Source organism: Kogia breviceps, chromosome X, assembly GCF_026419965.1.
Source record: "Kogia breviceps isolate mKogBre1 chromosome X, mKogBre1 haplotype 1, whole genome shotgun sequence".
NCBI classification, from domain to species: Eukaryota; Metazoa; Chordata; class Mammalia; order Artiodactyla; family Physeteridae; genus Kogia; species Kogia breviceps.
The window spans coordinates 11,955,865-11,975,951 of NC_081330.1; the positions used below are offsets into that span (position 1 = coordinate 11,955,865).

The 20,087-nt window shown below is 41.8% G+C and overlaps 1 pseudogene; it reads right to left on the minus strand.

The window, feature by feature from the left end:
• Positions 1-8,925: 8,925 nt before the first annotated feature.
• LOC131747853 (WW domain-binding protein 11 pseudogene) lies at positions 8,926-11,476 on the minus strand (annotated as a pseudogene).
• Positions 11,477-20,087: the final 8,611 nt, after the last annotated feature.

The window sequence follows — 20,087 nt, forward strand, 5'->3', positions numbered from 1 at the left end:
AAAAATAAAATAGAGCTGAAGAAATCACTGAATGTTAGGTAAAAGTTTCTTTGCCATAGGTAAAAGTTTCTTTGCCATGAGAGATGTTGGTTCCTAAAATATCTCTTTAAGATTAAGAAAACAGATTCTAAAGGTCATTACGAGACTGAAGTAATATTTGTTGTAGGACTCGATATTTTAATTTTTAACAGTATAAGTGACCTTAAAAGACCAGCTCCTTAGTTCTCTTAGCACTTTTCTCACTTCCTTCCCCTCCACCTCTCAGTTTCTGTTACTTGTCTGGGTTTTATGTCATCAGAGCTTATAATATTTACATTGCTATTCTGCAATCACAACTCTCTCAGTTAAATTCTAGTTTAATTGGATTCAGTGCTTACTGTCCCATTACCTTATCTTGTCCTCAGTTCTTCATTAGACTCCCCTCTTGGTTGGCTGAACTTCATTATCAAGTAGTATTTCTTTTTATTTTATTTTTTTAAAAATAAATTTATTTATTATTTATTTTTGGCTGCGTTGGGTCTTTGTTGCTGTGAGCGGGGGCTACTCTTCCTTGCGGTGCGCGGGCTTCTCATTGCGGTGGCTTCTCTTGTTGCGGAGCACGGGCTCTAGGTGCTTGGGATTCAGTAGTTGTGGCACGTGGGCTCAGTAGTTGTGGCATGCGAGCTCAGTAGTTGTGGCTCGTGGGCTGTAGAGCACAGGCTCAGTAGTTGTGGTGCATGGGCTTAGTTGCTATGCGGCATGGGGGATCTTCCCGGACCAAGGCTCGAACCCGTGTCCCCTGCATTGGCAGGCGGATTTTTAACCACTGCACCACCAGGGAAGTCCCTAATATTTCTTTTAAGAGGAGCTCATTAGGGCTACAGCTCCTGAGTGTTTAATTTATTCATGTTTGAGAATATCTGCCTATTATCTTTATACTTGAACAACTTGTCTGGGTAAAGCATTTTGGAGTCACATGTACTTTCCTTTAGGATTTTGGTCTATCTTCCAGCACCGAAAGTTTCCAGGGAAGTGTCTGAGGTTGGAATTTCCCGCCTTGTGGATGCACTTGCCTTTTCTGCCTGGATACCTAAATAGGTTTTCCTCATACTTCAGTTTTAATAACTTAACCAGAATATGTTTTGATGGTGGTTTCATTGTGTCACTGTTTCTTGGTATGTAGCGTGCCCTTTTGACTAGAAGATCTAGTTCTTCCTTCTTAAAAATGTTCCTTATTTCAGAGACCCAATTGTTGGGTCATCTTTATCTGTCCTTCGCATCTGTTATCGTTTCTCTAGTTATTTAATGTCCTTTTCCTGGACATACACTACGTATGATATTGTGATTTATAATAAGAAATATATATTTGATTGTCTTCTCTGTTTCTGGCAAAGAGCTCTTAAAACCTTTGGAATTTCTTAAGAGAAAGATTAAGGTGTCTTTTGTATGTTAATGGTGACTTTTGGAATGCCCCTAGATTACCTAAGGATAAGGGCTGGTCACCAGAGGAACTGACCATGTGATTAGAGGGTTGGAACTTTCAGTCCCCCTCCCCAATCCCCCACCTCTTGGGAAGAGAGAAGGGCTGGAGGTTGAGTCAATTGCCAGTGGCCAAAGATTTAACTAAACATGCCCATATAATGAAGCCTCCTTAAAACCCAAAAGGATCAGGTTCAGAGAGCTTTCGAGTTGGTGAACATGCGGAGATTTGGGGAGAACGGCACTCCAAGAGGGCGTGGAAGCGCCGAGCTCTTTCCCATACCTTGCCCTATGTACCTCTTATCTGGCTGTTTCTGAGTCATATCCTTTTATGATAAACCCATAATCTAGTAAGTAAAATGTTTCTCTTGAGTTTTGTGAGGCACCCTAGCAAATTAATGTAACCCAGTGGAGGGGTCATGCAAACCTCCAGTTTATAGCCAGGCAGTCAGTAGCACAAGTGATAACCTGAACTTGCAGCCGGCCTCTGAAGTAGAAGGGGCTGGACTGAGCCCTCAACCTGTGGAATCTGATGCTGTCTCCAGCTAGATGGTGTCAGAATTAACTTGAACTGTAGGACACCTGGTTGGTGTCTGGACAGTTGCTTGATGGTGATGGGGAAACCCCTCCCCGCTGAATTGGAATTGGGATCTGGACACTTTTATCGACCTTCGTTCTCTCAGATCTTTTCTCCATTCAGTCCATTCTATTTTCTTGTTATTTCTAATTTATATATTATAATGTGTATTAACATTTTAGTTTTCATTTTATTTTCTTAGCCGCTCCATCTCTGTTCTCTGATTTTATCTTATATTTAACTCCAGTTTTATTTCCTTTTATTATTTTTTTTAGCATGAAGTCCGAACAAATTTTAAAACTGCTTTGTTTTCTTGTTTTGTTTTCCTTCAGACTTGCTGAGTCTTCCCTCCATTCAACTCCCCTTCTTTCTCCTCTTTTCCTCTTTTTCTGCAGTAGTATGTTTACACAGTTGCTTTGTAATTCTACATCTCACTCCTATTTATTATTGGCAGCTTTGTCCAAACCTTCAGTAGTAAGTGATGGTGGTCTTTATCTAGGTCCACCTTTCAAACCCCAGTCCCATGCTGAGGTACAGTATGAGCTCTGGGTATTGGTTTCTATAGGTCAGTGCTGGAGGATAGTTCTCTTAGGTGACTTGGTGTTATTGGTGGAGAGCTTGGCTGGTGCAGCATGGGTATTTGTAGAGAAACCCGTGTTGAGGATATTTTTCTACTAAGCTCTTGTGAAACACGTCAGGGCCCCTCTCTCCAGTCAGGGGTGTATTTCACTCGTGCCGGCTTTGCTTCATTTCCTTATCTCAACACATTGCTTTGGAAAAGGTGATGAATCCTGTTGGATCTTCCTGCCATTGCTGAGAGCCCACGGGGACCTATGCCTCACTCCATTTCCCTACAAGTTGAAGGGTATTAATAAAACTCCCATGATTTGTTGGTCTCCTCTTCCCTTTTTTCAGTTCTGCTTCTGAGAGGTGGGGTTGGAGTTAGGAGGCCAGCCATGGTCTGCTCTACTGTGGTTCACCACCCCTCGCCTATCTCATACCTTTTCCTTCCTTTCCCAGCTTAAATTATGCAATCATCCTATTGATCCACGTAGATACCCTCTAATCACTTGCCTCCATCTCTCATGGCAAAACCACAATCCTGGCTAAATCCAGCTCTGCCTTCTCTGAGCATTCACCTGAGCCTTGCTGACTGGTCCTTCATGCCGCCTAACAGTCCCACCGCGCTTCCCAAGTCCGTTCGTGCGCCCACTCTTCCAGATGACCATTTCACACGTTCTCCCCTTTCAAACACCCAACACCTCCTCCCTCAATTTCTCTCTCAGATAGTGTTCTTGTTTCCTACTCTATTGAGAAAATTGAAGCGGGCTGAAGAAAACTGCAGACACAGTTCATGTCTACTCACATTCTCTGCCTTCTATCCAATGACTAGAGATGAACTTCCATTGCTTCAAAAGACACCTCTTCCAACTCTGCATTAGATCTTATCTCCCCTCTTACATTCTCCAGCAATTCTACCCTTTCCCTCATGTATTTTTCCTTTTCTCCTTGATCAGTTTCATCAGCATAAAGACATGCTAGTACTCCTCTCAGTTTATAATAGTCTTCTGTTGACCCCACTTACCGTCCCATTTCCTATCTCCCATTTATATAAGAATTCATAGAGTTGTCTACACTAGCTGTCTTCACTTCATCTCTTCCCATTCTGTCTTGAACCCACTCCAGACAGGCTTTCGCCCCCACGGCTCCACTAAACTGCCCTTTTCAAGGTCGTTATGACATCCTCGTTTCAAATTCAGTGATCAATTCTCAGTCCTCGTTTTACTTGATCTGTTGGTTGCTTTTGCCACAGTTGATCACCTCCTTTTGGAAAAACTTTCTTCACTTAGCTTCTAGAACAATACAGTCTACTTTCTCAGTTTTCCTCCTACTTTACTGGTTGCTCTTTCTCAGTCTCTTTTGCTTGTTCCACATCATCTACTGACTTCTTGACTTTGGCATGACTCAGGCTTAGGCCGTGGACCTTTTTTTCTTTATTTATACTCACTCCCTTGGTAATTTATCCAGTGTCACGAATTTAAATAACTTACACGTGTTTTCAACACATGTATATCTCTTGCCTGAATCCCTCCATTAAACGCCATCCTTGTATATCCAACTTCCTACTTGGCATACCTACTTGGATATCTAATAACCATCTCAAAACTAACATGTTGAAAACAGGACTCCTAATCTTCACCCAACCCTCATACCTCCCCTACAAACAGTCTTCCATATATAGTTTAACACCAATTCCATCCTTCCTTTTTATTAGATCAGGCCCAAACCCTTGGAATTCACCTTGATTATTCTCTGCCTCATAGTCTCTTATACCCCACATCCAGTCCATCAGGAAATGATGTTCACTCTACCCTGATTGACTCTTCTTTCCTCCCTTCCTTCCTTTCTTTTTTCTTTCATTCTGGAATCTGACAACTTTTTCTCACTCCCATCACTATCATCCTAGTTCAAGCCACCATCATCTTTTGGTAAGGAAGATTTGGAATGGCAGTTAGCATGATTACAATGTACCTGCACTGTTCAGAATCTTTTCCAGGTATATATTGTGGGTATAAGTAGGAGAGTAAATTTGCTAGGATTTCTTGTTGCTTGGGCTTATAAAAATGGATTTTTAAGGACACTGCTCATATTCATTAGGTCTAAGAGAAAGTAACTTCATGTCAAATAGCTATTGGTATTACTTGGGAACCAAAGATACAGCTGTGGCCATTAGGACTTATACAAACAATTCATCCTGCAAACACTTTTATTGGTGCAATCATCACATTTTTTTTGCCTTTTGATTTTTTATCTTATTTGACTAACCTGTAAAAAGTGTTCAGCTAGGGGGAATCCATTTATTCTGAAGAAAGAACTCGTTAGAGAGTTTATTTGGCAACAAGCACTGGGACTTTTAAAACTGAAGAACCGATGAAATGTTGTTACTTTCTCAGTTAATTTGTTTTCTCTCTTGCCATGTCTTAACCTCTATCTCAGAAAAATTTTCTTAGTAAGCTGAAAAGGTCCTGGGACCCTATTTCTACATGGTTATGTGGCACTTCATTACAGTTGTAAAGCACTGTTAGAGAGTCCAAAGTATTTCACCTGCACAAAAATATTCCTCTTGGAGGTTTCAAGGAAATGCCGTGGTCATATCAAATAGGATTCTAGTTAAAGAATTGTGATGCACTATATATCAGCCAAGATATATGGTGGGCCTATATATCTTAGTTACTGTTATGGGTTAAACTGTGTCCCCCCAAAAATATGTTTGAGTCCTAACCCCCAGTATCTGTGAATGTGACCTTATTTGGAAATAGGGTGTTTTCAGATGTAATCAAGTTAGGATGGAGTCGTGTGGGAGTGTGGTGGGCTCTTAAAGTTCACTATGACTGGTTTCCTTATAAGGAGAGAAGGGACGCTGATGCCTATAGAGAGAAGGTGGCCACGTGAAGACAGGGGCAGTGACTGGAGTTATGCTGCCACAAACAAGGAACACCTGGGGCTCCCCAAAGCTGAGAGAGTCAAGAAAGCGTCCTCCATTAGAAAGTTCGGAGGGAGCATGGCCCTGCCAACACCTTGGTTTTAGACTTTTGGCCTCCAGAACTGGGGAGAATACATATCTAATAAACTTAAGCCACCCAATTTATGGTGCTTTGTTATGACAGCCCTAGGAAATGGATACAGTTCCTGAAAAACAGGGCATAACTCTTCTAAAACTGCCTACATGGAGGCATAATTTGATGAGCAACAAGGTGTATTGCTTGAGAAATCTCTAATTACGGAACTCTGCATACGTTCTAGAAGTAGGAGGCAACTGTTTCTGTTTTGATGCTTCCCACCTTGCTTAGACAGCAAGCAAAAAATTGTGCAAATATGAACGGAACCTTTGGTGAATTCGATGTTCGAAGATAAGACCTGGTTTCCCATAGCAGTGTCATCTTATAATAATATTGGGCATCTTGCTTTTAGTCCCTAAGTCCCCTAACCAAATCGGTACCACAGCAATGATGATAGCATCTGACTGTATGAGTCGATGCAATGCAATCGATGCTGCAATCACTGCTTGCAGCAAAGGCAACATAATTAAACTTAGAGATACCAAAGTTCCAGGATTTCCTATACAATGAAAAATATAACCTTTACTCACAGGTGCAGGAAAATCAGACAGTTTAGTCAGTCCTCGGTCTCTTTTACTGCAGGGCTGCTCGCTCAAGGGGAGTGGGCAGAAAGGCTGTGCCAGTCTTAAGAGGGCTCTTTAAAATGAAGCAGACATCAGGGCCCTTGGCTAACTCCCTGTCTAAACAAGATTAAACAAGAAGAAATAAAGCCATGTTCCTAGGTCCCTCTCAGCCTGTATGTAGCATCTTCATCCACACTCTTCATTCATTCTACAGAATATAGCTAATCTCTCTGGTATCGATGTCCCCTTTCTGTTTAACATAGGTCTTCTTTGCAGGAGGAGTTATATGAATGGTTTTCCTAAATTACACACAAGTAAAAAACCAACTGCTTCATTTTCAAGGTTGGCAGGCGTAAGGAAGAAAGGATCCTAAACCTCATCAACATCATCATGTTCACAGTCACCATGAATAATCATTTATTTAGGATCTACTGTGTAATGGGCAGTAACTAACGTCTTGGGATAAGGCATTGTGTCCTGACTCTCAAGAGCTGACAGTCTAGTTGGAAAGGTAGAACATATAGGAATGAAGTAACTAATACATTATAGTTTGGCATGTTAATATTCAAATGAATGGGACTCTCAATAAGTATACCAGGAGTTGGTGGGAGACAGAGGTTTGAGATGAGTTGTACAGTGAGCAAAGATTTCCTGTGGGAGGCGGGACTTGAGCCGAATCACGGTAGATCGATAGAGCTTATTTAAGGCGAGATGATAGGAGAGTACCTCTCCTTCCAGGTGCAAGGAATGTAGTGAACAAAAAGCCAGGACCAGGGAATGCATGCAGCATGTTTAGGAGACCACAATTAGATCCATTTGATTGGATTGGAAAGTTCCTTAAGGGGAGTAAATGGAGGCTGGATTGTGAAAGATCTTGAATGTCTGACTTGGGTCTTTGGACCTTACTGTAGGAAATTACTGAGCATGAGAATGATATTTGCAAAGCAGGATTTTCAGAGATGTGGCTAAGGGTAACGAAGTAGAAAAGTTACATGACACTTTGAAGATCTAGACTGCAGTATTTGGAACAAAAAGGAATTGGTTGATATAACTGCTCTCATTAGGGGAGATTTTGGAGAGGTGACTTATTGGATTTGGGAATGGGAAGAAGGAGCACAGGAAGGAAGTTATCAAAGATTCCTCAGACGGACTTCCCTGGCAGTCCAGTGGTTAGGGCTCTGCGCTTCCACTGCAGGGGGCATGGGTTCGATCCCTGGTCGGAGAACTAAGATCCCACAAGCCACGCCATGTGGCAAAAAAAAAAAAAAAAAAAAAAAAAAAAAGATTCCTTAGATTTTAAGTTACTTCTTACACTTGGTTAAGAATGTTCTTATTCATTTATAGCCAACAATTATTAAGCTCTGATAATGTGCCAAGCAGCATGTTAGGTACTGAAACATAAAGGACGGGTAAGGAATGGTTCTTAGCACAGAGAAGCCCACACACCAACTTTCCATTAATTACTGTCTGCTGTCACAGGTGCTCGATCTAGTAAACCTTGGTTGCTATCTTTCTAGGGTGATCGATCCCCTTGAGAATCCAAAGAAAGCTATGGCTCTCATTCCAAACAAATACACACATGCAAACGAGCACACAGATGTGCCCATCCATGCACCCCAGGTTAAGAAGCCTTATCATAGATCCAAGTGAAAAGTGCTACAGGAGTCTCAGGAAGGGGGTCACAACATTTTTAGGAAAGTAGTGGGAAACCTTCACAGAAGGATGTTACCTTCTCACAGGAGGCAGGACTGTAGTATAGGCACACAGGTTAATAATTCTGGGAAAGGGATAAAACTATGAAGTTGCATGATATGTTTAGGGGATAGTAACTTGGTGTGGCTGGAGTGTAGATATGTACGTGGGGAAAGTGATTGGTAGAAACACAGGGCAAGATTATCAACACCCTTTTAAGCTATGTTAATAATATCAAAATATTATAATGATCAGAAAATTTGCTGTTTATGGGGCTCCTGCTATATGCTACACGCTTTGCTAAGTATTTTAAACACATTGTCAATAAGCCATACTCAGCCTTGTAAATCAGGTATTATACTCATTTTACAAATGATGAAATTGAGGTATTAGAGAGATTAGACTTCTTGTCCAAGGGTTACACAGATAGTAAGTGGTGAACTGAGAGTTAAAACAAGATCTGATTCCAAAGCCTCTCTTCGCTCCACTATGTTATATTATTTGATTAAAAATGCTTATACTGAATCCTTAAGCACTAGGGAGCCACCAAAGATTTTAAAGCAGAGAAGTAGCCTGAAACATAAAATAGGCGAGTGCTTTAGAAACATAATTTTGTTGGTAATATGCAAAATGAAATTGAAGGGAATGAGAGCCTGGGATTAGGAAGACCAGGTGGGAGGCTGTTATGTGATGAATGTTCCATGTACACTTGAAGAGAATATGTAGTCTGCAGTTGTTGTGTGGAGTCCTATAAATGTTGATTGGGTCAAGTTGGTTAATAGTGTTGTTGAAGTCTTCCATAACCTTATGATTTTTCTCTCTACTTGTTCTGTAAGTTCTAGGGAGAAGTATGTTGAAATCTCAGACTAAAATTGTGGATTCGTCTATTTCTCCTGGCAGTTCTATCAATTTTTACTTCGTGTATTTTGAAATTCTATTATTAGGTACATAAACAGATAGGATTGTTATGTCTTTGATGAATGTTCCCCTTTTTCATTAGGAAGTGATCTTTATTTTTTTAGTGTAGAACATTTATTTATTTATTCCATGAAACACTTAAAGTTTAGGTCAGTGGGAAATAATTTTAATCAAAGAATTGTACATTTTCTTCCCACATATCTTGCTTTGTATTAGGAAATGACATTGTGATCCATTTCACTACGATATTACAAAATATTTACAAGAAAATATTAAAAATAACTCAAACGTGAAAGGCAAGATGGGGTGAAATAAACTGGTTTTTTAGAAATCTCTACTCCAGTGCCCACAGCACACAAGAAGAGATTCAAAACAAATAAGTAACAAAGATCCCCTTGATGACAAGTTTCCAAGGAACTGGAGTAGGGGAAGAAGTGGGATGAAAATGGTGGTATGAAAGGGGATGGATGTTAGCAGCACTGCTTCAATAACCAATCTGTTTTGAATGAAATACCCTCTTTTATAGGCAGTAAATTCTGAACAAGGCTAAACTTTAGGATATTCCTTGAACTGAAATTAAAAATACCCTGACAGTGAAAGTGGCTCTTTCACCTAAGTTGAATAAGAGCCTCTCTCTCCATGAACCACTGATGTGAACCGAAGCCTGTTCTAGCATCCAAAGCTGTCACAGCAGCCCTTCCATCTCTTTCATGAACGCTTCATAAACATCATCCTTAGTTTGTACTGAGACGGGAACAGATGGACAGGATTTGGGGGCTGCTTTGGCAAGAGGCACTGCAGAATCATCCTCTGACTTTCTCTGGGGAGTAGCAGTAGCCCCTTTATTCTCCCAACGTACCCTCAGTGCGGTGGGCACAAATCGAGTAATCTCTGCCTTGGGATTAGTGATCTGTGGCTTGGCACTGATGGTTGCTGTGGCTTTCTTTTCAATGGTGGCTGCGCTTGTATCATCCTCCTTGGGCCACTGAATCAAGTTGGGTGGAGCACTTAAAACTCCCGGGTTCGGCAAAGGAGCTGGTGGGAAAACCCAGGTGGGGCAGGTCCAAGTGGAGGCACCAAAGGTGGGTGCGTCATGCCAGGACGAGGTGGAGGGTTACCTGGAGGTGCAGGGGGAGGTAGCCTGGGTGGGGGTCCCCGAGGAGGAGGGCCAGGAGGCAGACCTGGAGGTGGACTGGGGGGAGGGCCTGGGGGTCGACCTGGTGGTGGTCCTGGAGGTAAAAGTCGGGGTAAAGGCCCTCGGAGCCCTGGCATTCCGGGTGGTCTCAGGAATGGAGGAGCTCCTGGAGGTGGTCCAGGAGGAAGGCCTGTAGGTGGTCCAGGTGGCTGTAAAGGTGGAGCAGGTGGTGGTCCAAGAGGAGGTGGTCCTGGCATGGGAGGTGCTTGTATCTGAGAAGGAAGAACAGACCGTGGAGGAGCCTGCTGCTGTGAAGAAGCAGAAGATGTGCCATCAGAAAGAGATTCCTCCTTATGCTGTTTTTGTGACTGCTTTTCTGCTTCAGAATCATCAGAATCTTCATCATCGTCTTCTGAACATTCCTCTACTTCTCATTCCTCCTCAGGGATTTCCTGACCTGCCATTCGAAGCATCATGGCTTGAAGAGGAGTCAGCTCCTTCATGTTCTTCTTCTTCTTCTTGATTTCCCAGGCGTATCTGCAAATTGTACACTCAGACCTGACTTCTTTTCTTCATTGTTTTCTCTCTCATTATCATCACGCTGCACAAATTCATCCCCTTCACTTTCTCCATCTGATCTGTCAGTGTCGCTGTCATCAGTACTGTCGTCATGCTTATCCTGATCCATGTCTTCAGGGTAGCCGTCATCTTCACTGGCGCTGGAGACATCATCATCATGACCCCGTTGAGCAAGCTCGGGACTATATAACATGTCTTCATCTCGCCTACGAGGGGGAAGATCTAGGGCAAAGCCCACTTTGCGGCCATACATTTGCAAGACTTGAGGAGGAGGTGGACCAGGGGGAGGACCAGGAGGTTTCCTGCCAGGGGGCAAACGTGGAACACCATGTCCAAGAAGAGGAAGTATGGAAACTGCCTGAGTTGGAGGTCCGTAGGCTGAGGTCTTCTTAAGGATGGAGGGTGGCTGGGCGCCAGGAAGTGGAATGTCCTGGATCAAGATGTTGGAAGGAGCATGTGGCATATCTGGCAAAGGAATACTCTCCACTTCCACATGCTGAGCATTCTTGACAGCATCAAAATATTGGCTAAGTTGAGCCCTCTTCTGTCCATATTCTACTTCTAGCTTTCTCAATTCTTTGTAAATATCTGGATTCTCTTTCTCATAGAATCGTAAAATACGTTCAAAGGTTTCATGTAGCTTTTTACGCTTGTCTTTCAGCACTTTCTCATTTAACTGTGGCTGTTGCACTGGCTTAAACTCCATTTCATCCAATTTTTCCATGTCCCAGATAATTTGTTTGGGATCATTCATCTTTAAAACTGCAGCTCGTACCATCATGCGCTGTTTTTTGTTCTTCTTTAATTCTCTCTTCCGAGCTTCTTTTCTGGCTTGGTCTGTGGGGTTCATAAATTTTGCACTCTTGGTGGATGATGTAGATCTCCATCCCATGTTGACAGTTTGTGTAGTTTACTTGCTTGTTTAGAAAACAAAACAAAACCAAAACCTAAAAACACTTCTGCTGGGCTCCTGGGACTGTGAGAAGCCGGGAGGGGACGATTCTCGGCCTCTTTGACTTCGTAGGGGCCTTCACCTCTGCCTCTCAGTCAGCCCCCCAGCCACCGCCATCTTGAAACCTCCTGATCTTTATTCTTGGTAATATTATTTGCTCTGAAGTCTACTTTGTCAGATAATAATATAGCCATCCCACATTTCATTTGATGATTATTAAGATGAGATATTAGTTTCCATTATTATTTTTTTTTTTTTTTTTTTTTTTTTTTTTTTTTTTGTGGTATGCGGGCCTCACTGTTGTGGCCTCTCCCGTTGTGGAGCACAGGCTCCGGACGCTCAGGCTCAGCGGCCATGGCTCACGGGCCCAGCCGCTCCGCGGCATGTGGGATCTTCCCAGACCGGGGCACGAACCCGTGTCCCCTGCATCGGCAGGCGGATTCTCAACCACTGCGCCACCAGGGAAGCCCAAGTTTCCATTATTTTAATTTTAATTGATGTGTGTCTTTATATTTAACAGGTCTTATTGTAGGCAGGGTATAATTGAGTCTTTTTTTTTTTTTTTTTTTTTGCGGTATGCGGGCCTCTCACTGTCGTGGCCTCTCCCGCTGCGGAGCACAGGCTCCGGACGCAGGCCATGGCTCATGGGCCCAGCCACTCCGCGGCATGTGGGATCCTCCCAGACCGGGGCACGAACCCGTGTCCCCTGCATTAGCAGGCGGACTCTCAACCGCTGCGCCACCAGGGAAGCCCCTTGAGTCTTACTTTATTTTCTAATCTCACAATTTCTGTTTCCTTATTGAGGGGAGGAGTTTAGACCATTTACATTTAATGTGATTAGTGATATGATAGGATTTAAATCTACTATCTTGTTATTTGATTTCTCTTTGTCTCATCCATTCTTTGCTCCTCTTATCCTTTTTGTCTGCATTCTTTTGGATTAACTGAGTATTTTTTTTTTTTTTTGCGGTACACGGGCCTCTCACTGTTGTGGCCTCTCCCATTGTGGAGCACAGGCTCAGTGGCCATGGCTCTGGGGCCCAGCTGCTCCACGGCATGTGGGATCTTCCCGGACCGGGGCACGAACCCGTGTCCCCTGCATCGGCAGGCGGACTTTCAACCACTGCGCCACCAGGGAAGCCCTAACTGAGTATTTTTTATGATTCCATTGTATCTCCTTTGTCAAGTTATTAGCTATGATTTTTGGTTTTGTTATTTAAGTGGTTGAATTAGTCTGTAGTATACATCTGTAACTTGTCACATTCTACCTTTAAGTGATAGTAAATCACTTCATACATAGTATAAAATCCTGACAACAGTATACTTCAATTTTTTGCTTCCTGGCCTTTGTTGCCGGTATGTTGCCATAATTTTTACTTCTACATATGTTATAAACTCTAAAATACATATTATTATTTTTCTTTAGATAGTCAATTATCTTTTAAAGAGATTTAGATAATAAGAAACATAATTTTCTATTTATCCATGTAGTTACCATTACCAATGCTCTTCATTTATTTGTATAAGTTCAGATTTTCATCTGGTATCATTTTCCTTCTGTGTGAAGGACTTTCTTTAATATTTCTTATAGCGTGGGCCTGTTGGTGATGAATTCTTTAATCTTTTGTACATCTGGCAAAGTCTATATATGACCTTCATTTATGAAAGATAATTTTGCTGGGTATAGAAATCTAGGGTACAAGTTTATACTTTCATTACTTTAAAGATGTTACTTCACTGTACTTTACCTTACATTGTTTCCAATGATAAATATGCAGTAATCTTTATATTTTCTCTTATGTAAACAATGTACTTTTTCCCCCTCTGGCTGCTTTTAAGAGCTTTTTGGCTTTTAAAGAATTTGACTGTGATGTGCACTGGTGTTGCTTTTGTCATGTTTCTGGAATTTGGGATTTGTCGACCTTCTTGGATCTGTTGGTTTATAGTTTCTGTCAAAGTTGGAAGATACGCAGTCATTATTTCTCCAAATATATCTTCTGCCCCCATCCCCATCTCTTTTCCCTGCTTCAAAGATTACAATTACACAAATATTCGGTGGCTGGAAGTTGTCGCAAAGCTCACTGATCCTCTGTTCAATTTGTTTTTTCAATCTTTTTGCTGTCCATGTTTCATTTTTGATGGTTTTTATTGCTATTTCTCCAAATTCTCTGATCTTTTCTTCTGTGATGGCTAACCTGGTGTTAGTCAACTCCAGTTCATTTTTCATCTTAAACATTGTTTTCATTTCTAGAAGTTTCATTTGGGTCTTTTAAAATATCTTCTGAAAAACTATCATGTTCAATATTTTCTCTAGCTTCTTAAATATATGAAACACAGTTATAACTAACACTGTTTTGATGTACTTGTCTACTAATTCTATCATCTGAGTCATTTGTTTTCAATTGAGTTTTCTTGTAATTTGGGGTGTTAGTTTCCTGCTTTCTTGCATGCCTAGTCATTTTTGATAGGATGACAGACATTTTGAATTTTACTTTTTCAGTGCTATATTTTTTGTTTGTTTGTTTGTTTGTTTGTTTGCGGTACGCGGGCCTCTCACTGCTGTGGCCTCTCCCGTTTTGGAACACAGGCTCCGGATGCGCAGGCTCAGCGGCCATGGCTCACGGGCCCAGCTGCTCCATGGCATGTGGGATCCTCCCGGACCGGGGCACAAACCCGTGTCCCCTGCATCGGCAGGCAGACTCTCAACCACTGCGCCACCAGGGAAGCCCAGTGCTATATTTTTAAATATCCCTATAAATATTTTTGAGTTTCATACTGGAACACAGTTATGTTAATAAGAAACAGTTTGATCCTTTCGGTCTTGCTTTTAAGCTTTGGTAGGCAGGATCAGAACAACATTTAGTCTAAGGCTTATTTTGCCTTACTACTGAGGAAAACCTCCTGAGTGCTCTCCTCAGTGCCTCATGAATTATGAGTTTTTCACTCTGACTTGTGGAAACAGGAGCTTTTCCCTTCTCTGTGTGAGAACTGAGGATTGTTTCCCTAAACATTTTGGGTGGTTCTTTACCTGGTCTTGGGTAGTTTCCTTACACACATGTGCTGCTCAGCACTCAGCTGTAGATTCAGCAGATCTCCAGAGTTCTCTCTATGCAGCTCTCTTCTCTCTGTTATTCAGTCCTGTGAACTCTTGCCCTTTGGGCTTCTCCAGACTTTTATCCATGTCTCTTCAACTCGGGGGCACCATAGGGCTCTGCTTGGGTTTCCCTTCTCTGCTCAGCAGCCTGGAAACTTCCTCCAGGCACTAAGCATGGGAAATCATAGGTCTCATTTCATTTGTTTTCCATATTTCAGGGATCACTGTCTTTTACTGCATCAATTTTCAGTGTCTTAGAAATAGTTTTTTATATATTTTTGCCATTTCTTTTGTTGTTTCAAGTAGGTGGGTAAATCCCATCCCTGTTACTCCATCTTGGATGGATGTGGAAATCCAAGCAGTGTGAAGTAGTTAGACTAATGTTTGCAAATATCCTCCATACCTGTTGCTTTGGCCAATGGAATATGGGTGAAATTGACAATGTGGAAGCTCCAAGCCTAGATCTTAGAGGCAGGGCATGTTTCTCCTTGCCCCTTTGATAGTTTTTAGCTTCTGCTGGGAGAAGAACATGATGCAGGTGGTTGCTGCCCCTCTAACCTGGGCTCTCTACATGAAACACATGCAGTAAGCTGGTTCTTTGCCTGTAGCTTGAGACAGAATCACCCCATCTGATTGAAAACACTTATAAGTAAGAAATAAAGCCTTTTTGTTACATGCCATTGAGATATTGTAGAAGCCTACTAAGTTCTTACTTGATCTGCATAAGCAGAAAAGTTCTAGGTCAAGTGAAGAAAAATCTTAACCAGAATCATAAAAACAGAGAGTCATGGCCCGTCAATCAGTTCCCAGACTTGAGCCAGTTTATAGACTCAAAGCGTTTTCAATGAAGGGGAGGCCAGTTCCCCTTGAGGGAAGGCCTGAGTACACTGACAATAATGAATACTGTTATTGAGTAGTTGAAGAAGGTAGTTATAAATACCAGTTATGACCAGTTACAGAAATGAGGACTATAATTATATGAATATTTCTTTCTTATTTTGTTACAAATATATTTGTGTGTATACATATTTATTGTATGTATATGTATTTAGATATGTATATACACACATCTATACACTAAGCAAATAATCTAATAATCTTTGCTTTCTTCCTTTTCTTATTCTTTTATCATGTAACATATACTGACTTTATGTCATAGTATTTATTATTGTTAATTTTACATCATAGTATTTAAGTTTTGCGATAGCTAAGATAAGAGTAAACATCACTCAAGGACTTATCTCCTATTCTGGGGAGGGGATTAGTGCATTTTCATTTGTATGCAAATAGTTGTATCAGTTAGGTGGAGTTATGACCTCTTTATTGTCTTTATTTGGAGATTAAGTATGGTTTAAGGAGAGGCATATGGTGCCAAGTTGTGGAAGGTGTACCCTTGTGATGGTTAATTTTATGTGTCAACCTGACTAGGCCACAGGTTGTCCAGATATTTGGTTAAACATTATTCTGGGTATGTCCTTGAGGGTGTTTCTGGATGAGATTAATGTTTGAGTTGGTAAACAGAGTAAAGCAGATTGCCCTCCATAATGTGAGTGGACCTCATTCAACCAGTTGAAGGCATGAATAGAACTAAAAGGCTGAGTAAGGGAGAATTCACTCTCTCTTCCCAACTGTCTTCCAGCTTGGACATTGGTCTTCTCCTGCCTATGGACTTGCACTTGGACTGGAAGTTATTCCATCGAGTCTGCTGGTTCTCAGGTCTTCAGACTTGGACTGGAACTACACCATTGTCTCTCCTGGGTCCCCAGCTTGCCAACTACAGCTCGTGGGACTTCTCAGCCTCCATAATCATGTGAGTTAATCATTCATATAAATCTTTTCATCTAGTATATCAATATTTTAGTTCTGTTTCTCTGAAGGACTCTGACTAATACAAGTAGTAACTTGCTGAAATGTCTAAGAAACTTCGCAGTACTTAGCTTACATTGCTTCTTCAGTTAATGATTTTGTGCTTCGACAAAACTTTCTCCTTTCACAGCATCGCCCTTTTGTGGCTCCAAACTGTGCTCGAATGTGTTCCTAGGATGCTTAGAGCTTTGACTTGGATGAGCTCAGCTAGAAGGCATCTTGGGCATTCAGTGAATGATAGGAAGCTGGGGCTGAGGGAACTTGGGGCAGGGGCAAAGGGGAAGGGAATAGCCAGAGGTGCAGTGTGCACTGGTCTAGGGTCTTCTGCGAGGTCAGGATCATGACATCTGGTGTCTCAAGAAGTGGAATAGTCAATATGAGGCCACAATTGGTGTGACAATTCTAGATGATCCATCTATTTGTAATAGACTCCCAGAAAGCCATGAGCTGGATATAGGGGGCACAAGGAAGGAGGGGTGGTCAAGAACTTGGCAAATCTCAATCAAGTGGGCTGACTCTTTGGACAAGGTTCTAGTCCCAGCAGAGGAAGTGAAGGGTTAAGTAGGAGCCATCAAAGATGCGCTGGACTAGAGTCTGTCATACAGAGTGAAGTAAGTCAGAAAGAGAAAAACAGATACCGTATGCTAATGCATATATATGGAATCTAAACAAATGGTACTGATGAGCCTAGTGGCAGGGCAGGAATAAAGACTCAGACATAGAGAACGGACTTGAGGACACAGTAGAGGAAGGAGAAGCTGGGACGAAGTGAGAGAGTGGCATGGACATATATACACTACCAAATGTAAAATCGATAGCTAGTGGGAAGCAGCCGCATAGCACAGGGAGATCAGCTCGGTGCTTTGTGACCACCTAGAGGGGTGGGAGGGGGAGGGTGGGAGGGAGACGCAAGAGGGAGGGGATATGGGGACATATGTATGTGTATAGCTGACTCACTTTGTTATAAAGCAGAAACTAATACACCATTGTAAAGCAATTATACTCCAGTAAAGATGTAAAAAAAAAAAAAAAAAGATGCACTGGATATATACCGTGGAAGTGCAGAGAATAGGCATCTCGCTAGAAATGGGGGTACCCAGGACTCATCCCAGTGATCCCAGGTATAATTCTCTACCCAACCCCGTGGTAGTGTCTGTTCTGTTTCAGCCCCTTTAATGCAAACCAATGAAGGAGTTCCCAGAATTTAACAACCAGATTAATCATTTGAACCATCCCCTTATAACTGTTACAGTTTTATAGCCTTCTGGAGGGGACTACAACATGATTAGGTCAAGAATTGCATGGGCTTGAACCCGAATGAGAGGAAATGGAGATGATTCATTGTGAAGTAAATACCAGAAATTAGAATCGGAGATTATGCCTTTTCATAATAGTAACGAAAGACCCATTCTTATTGGTGGCTAAGCCAGGACTAGGGTGAGGCAAGCAGGGTGTCTAGAACTTGTGCACCTCAGGTAAGTGGCCCGGGGTTGGCAATATTGACCTGGTAGTGGCCCTGCTTGTTAGCAATATTGACCCAAAGCTACGTAGTGAAAAACCTAAGAAATGTGGGGAAAACAGTCTATAAAAGAGATAAGAAAAATAGGTGAGACTAGAAAAAAGAGGGAGAATAGTGTGCGCGTGTTATTGACAAGGAAGTAGCCAGTACCTTTTTAAAATAGAGATTTCTGGACTTTGTCGTGAAATTATACTTTATGGCCATGTATTTGCCTTTTGTCCTTATACCTGGGTTTAAAGCGGGAGCTCTCCCATTGTAATCTTGGGCAAGTCGCTTAACCTCTCTGTGCTTCAGTTTCCTCATCTGTAAAGTGTGGGTTATTCTACATATGGTTGCTGTGAAAGCTAAATTAATGAATAAATGTAAAGTGCTTAGGATAGCATCTGGCATATCATGTGACATTCAACAAATATTGTTGTTGCCGCCACTATTGTTGTTGTTAGTAGCAGTAGTAGTGGTATATGGATCTATTACAGTGATATCAAAATATGCTGTACATGATAATGACCGTAGCTCTTTATTAAATCATTTATTATTGTTAATTTAAGAGCGCCTGAAAATATACAGTAGATGTTGGAATGATTTCTGTCAAACTGCAGTTAAATAGTTAAGGTGGGGCTTTAAAGGGTTTCACACTTGCTTATGTGGAAACTTAACCGTCTTGAATATGTCATTTCTAAACAGTGTTGGATAATTGAGATGTTACCATGAACAGTTATGAAATATTCTAAAGTTTTCATTTTTTTATGTTGACGACAAAAGAAGAGTCTGTCATCATATACACACCTATTCCTCTAGGAATCATTTATGTTGGCATGTTAAATTTGCTCTGAGATGGTAGGTGCACCCAAACTTGATATTAAAAACTAAGCTCCTGATCTCTCCCAAGGAAGAAGGGAATAGCATAGTCTGTCACAAATTGCCACCCACAGCACAATCATATTTTAGTGCCAGGTGAGGAAAGGTCATTGCATGTTTGTACACACACACACACACACACACACACACCCCTACCTCTCTCCTCAAAATAAGTTTAGTGTAAAAATAAACAAACAAAAAACAAGTTCAGTGTATTTGGTAATTTGCTGCCTGCCTTCCCAAACACAAGGACTGACTTCAGGTTTAATAAGCACACAAGGAGGAGATTCAGAGTTTATAGAGTGATATTCCTCGGAGGGTATTGCCATCTCAAGAAGAATGCTGGGGGCTTCCCTGGTGGCACAGTGGTTAAGAATTCACCTGCCAATGCAGGGGACACGGGTTCGAGCCCTGGTCCAGGAAGATCCCACATGCCGTGGAGCAACTAAGCCCATGCGCCACAACTACCGAGCCTGCGCTCTAGAACCCGCGAGCCACAACTACTGAGCCCGTGTGCCACAACTACTGAAGCCCAAGCGCCTAGAGCCCGTGCTTCCAACAAGAGAAGCCACCACAATGAAAAGCCTGCACACCACAATGAAGAGTAGACCCTGCTCACCGCAACCAGAGAAAGCCCGCGTGCAGAAACGAAGACCCAACGCAGCCCAAAATAAAATAATTAAAATAAAATAAATAAGTTTATTAAAAGAATAAAAGAAGAATGCTGGAGCTTCTAAGTGGTAGTGGGAGGAAATCACTCAGTGACTAAGCAAAGTTGTAGCAGCGTATTGCAACACAGAGCATGTGGCAAAAAAATATTTTGGCAATTGACGCTGTAGAAATGCCAATTGGGAAAGCCCATTTTTGCAACTAGTTGAAGAAGTGAGAAACTTAAATGACAAGATATCACTTTGTCTTTTGCCAAACAAATGGAGTGAGGAGGTGGATTCCTTCTAGTAAAGACGGTTGGGAGTGGTAGGATGCATTGTATATACCAGGCCACATAGGCGCTGTGTCCTGGGTGGATTACTTGGCTTCAGAGGCAGAGTAGTATGGAGCATTGCACAGGGGATGTGCTTGGGGAATGTTTGAGTAAGGAATGAGGTCGAGAACCTCCTCGAGCAGCTCATTCTTTAATGATTTAGCTCTGGGAAAGCTGGCTTATGCCACCAAAGCTCAGACTGTGAATTAGAAAATCAAGTGAAAATCTCTCTCTTTCTATCTGCCTATCTGTACACAAGACACATGCACATATT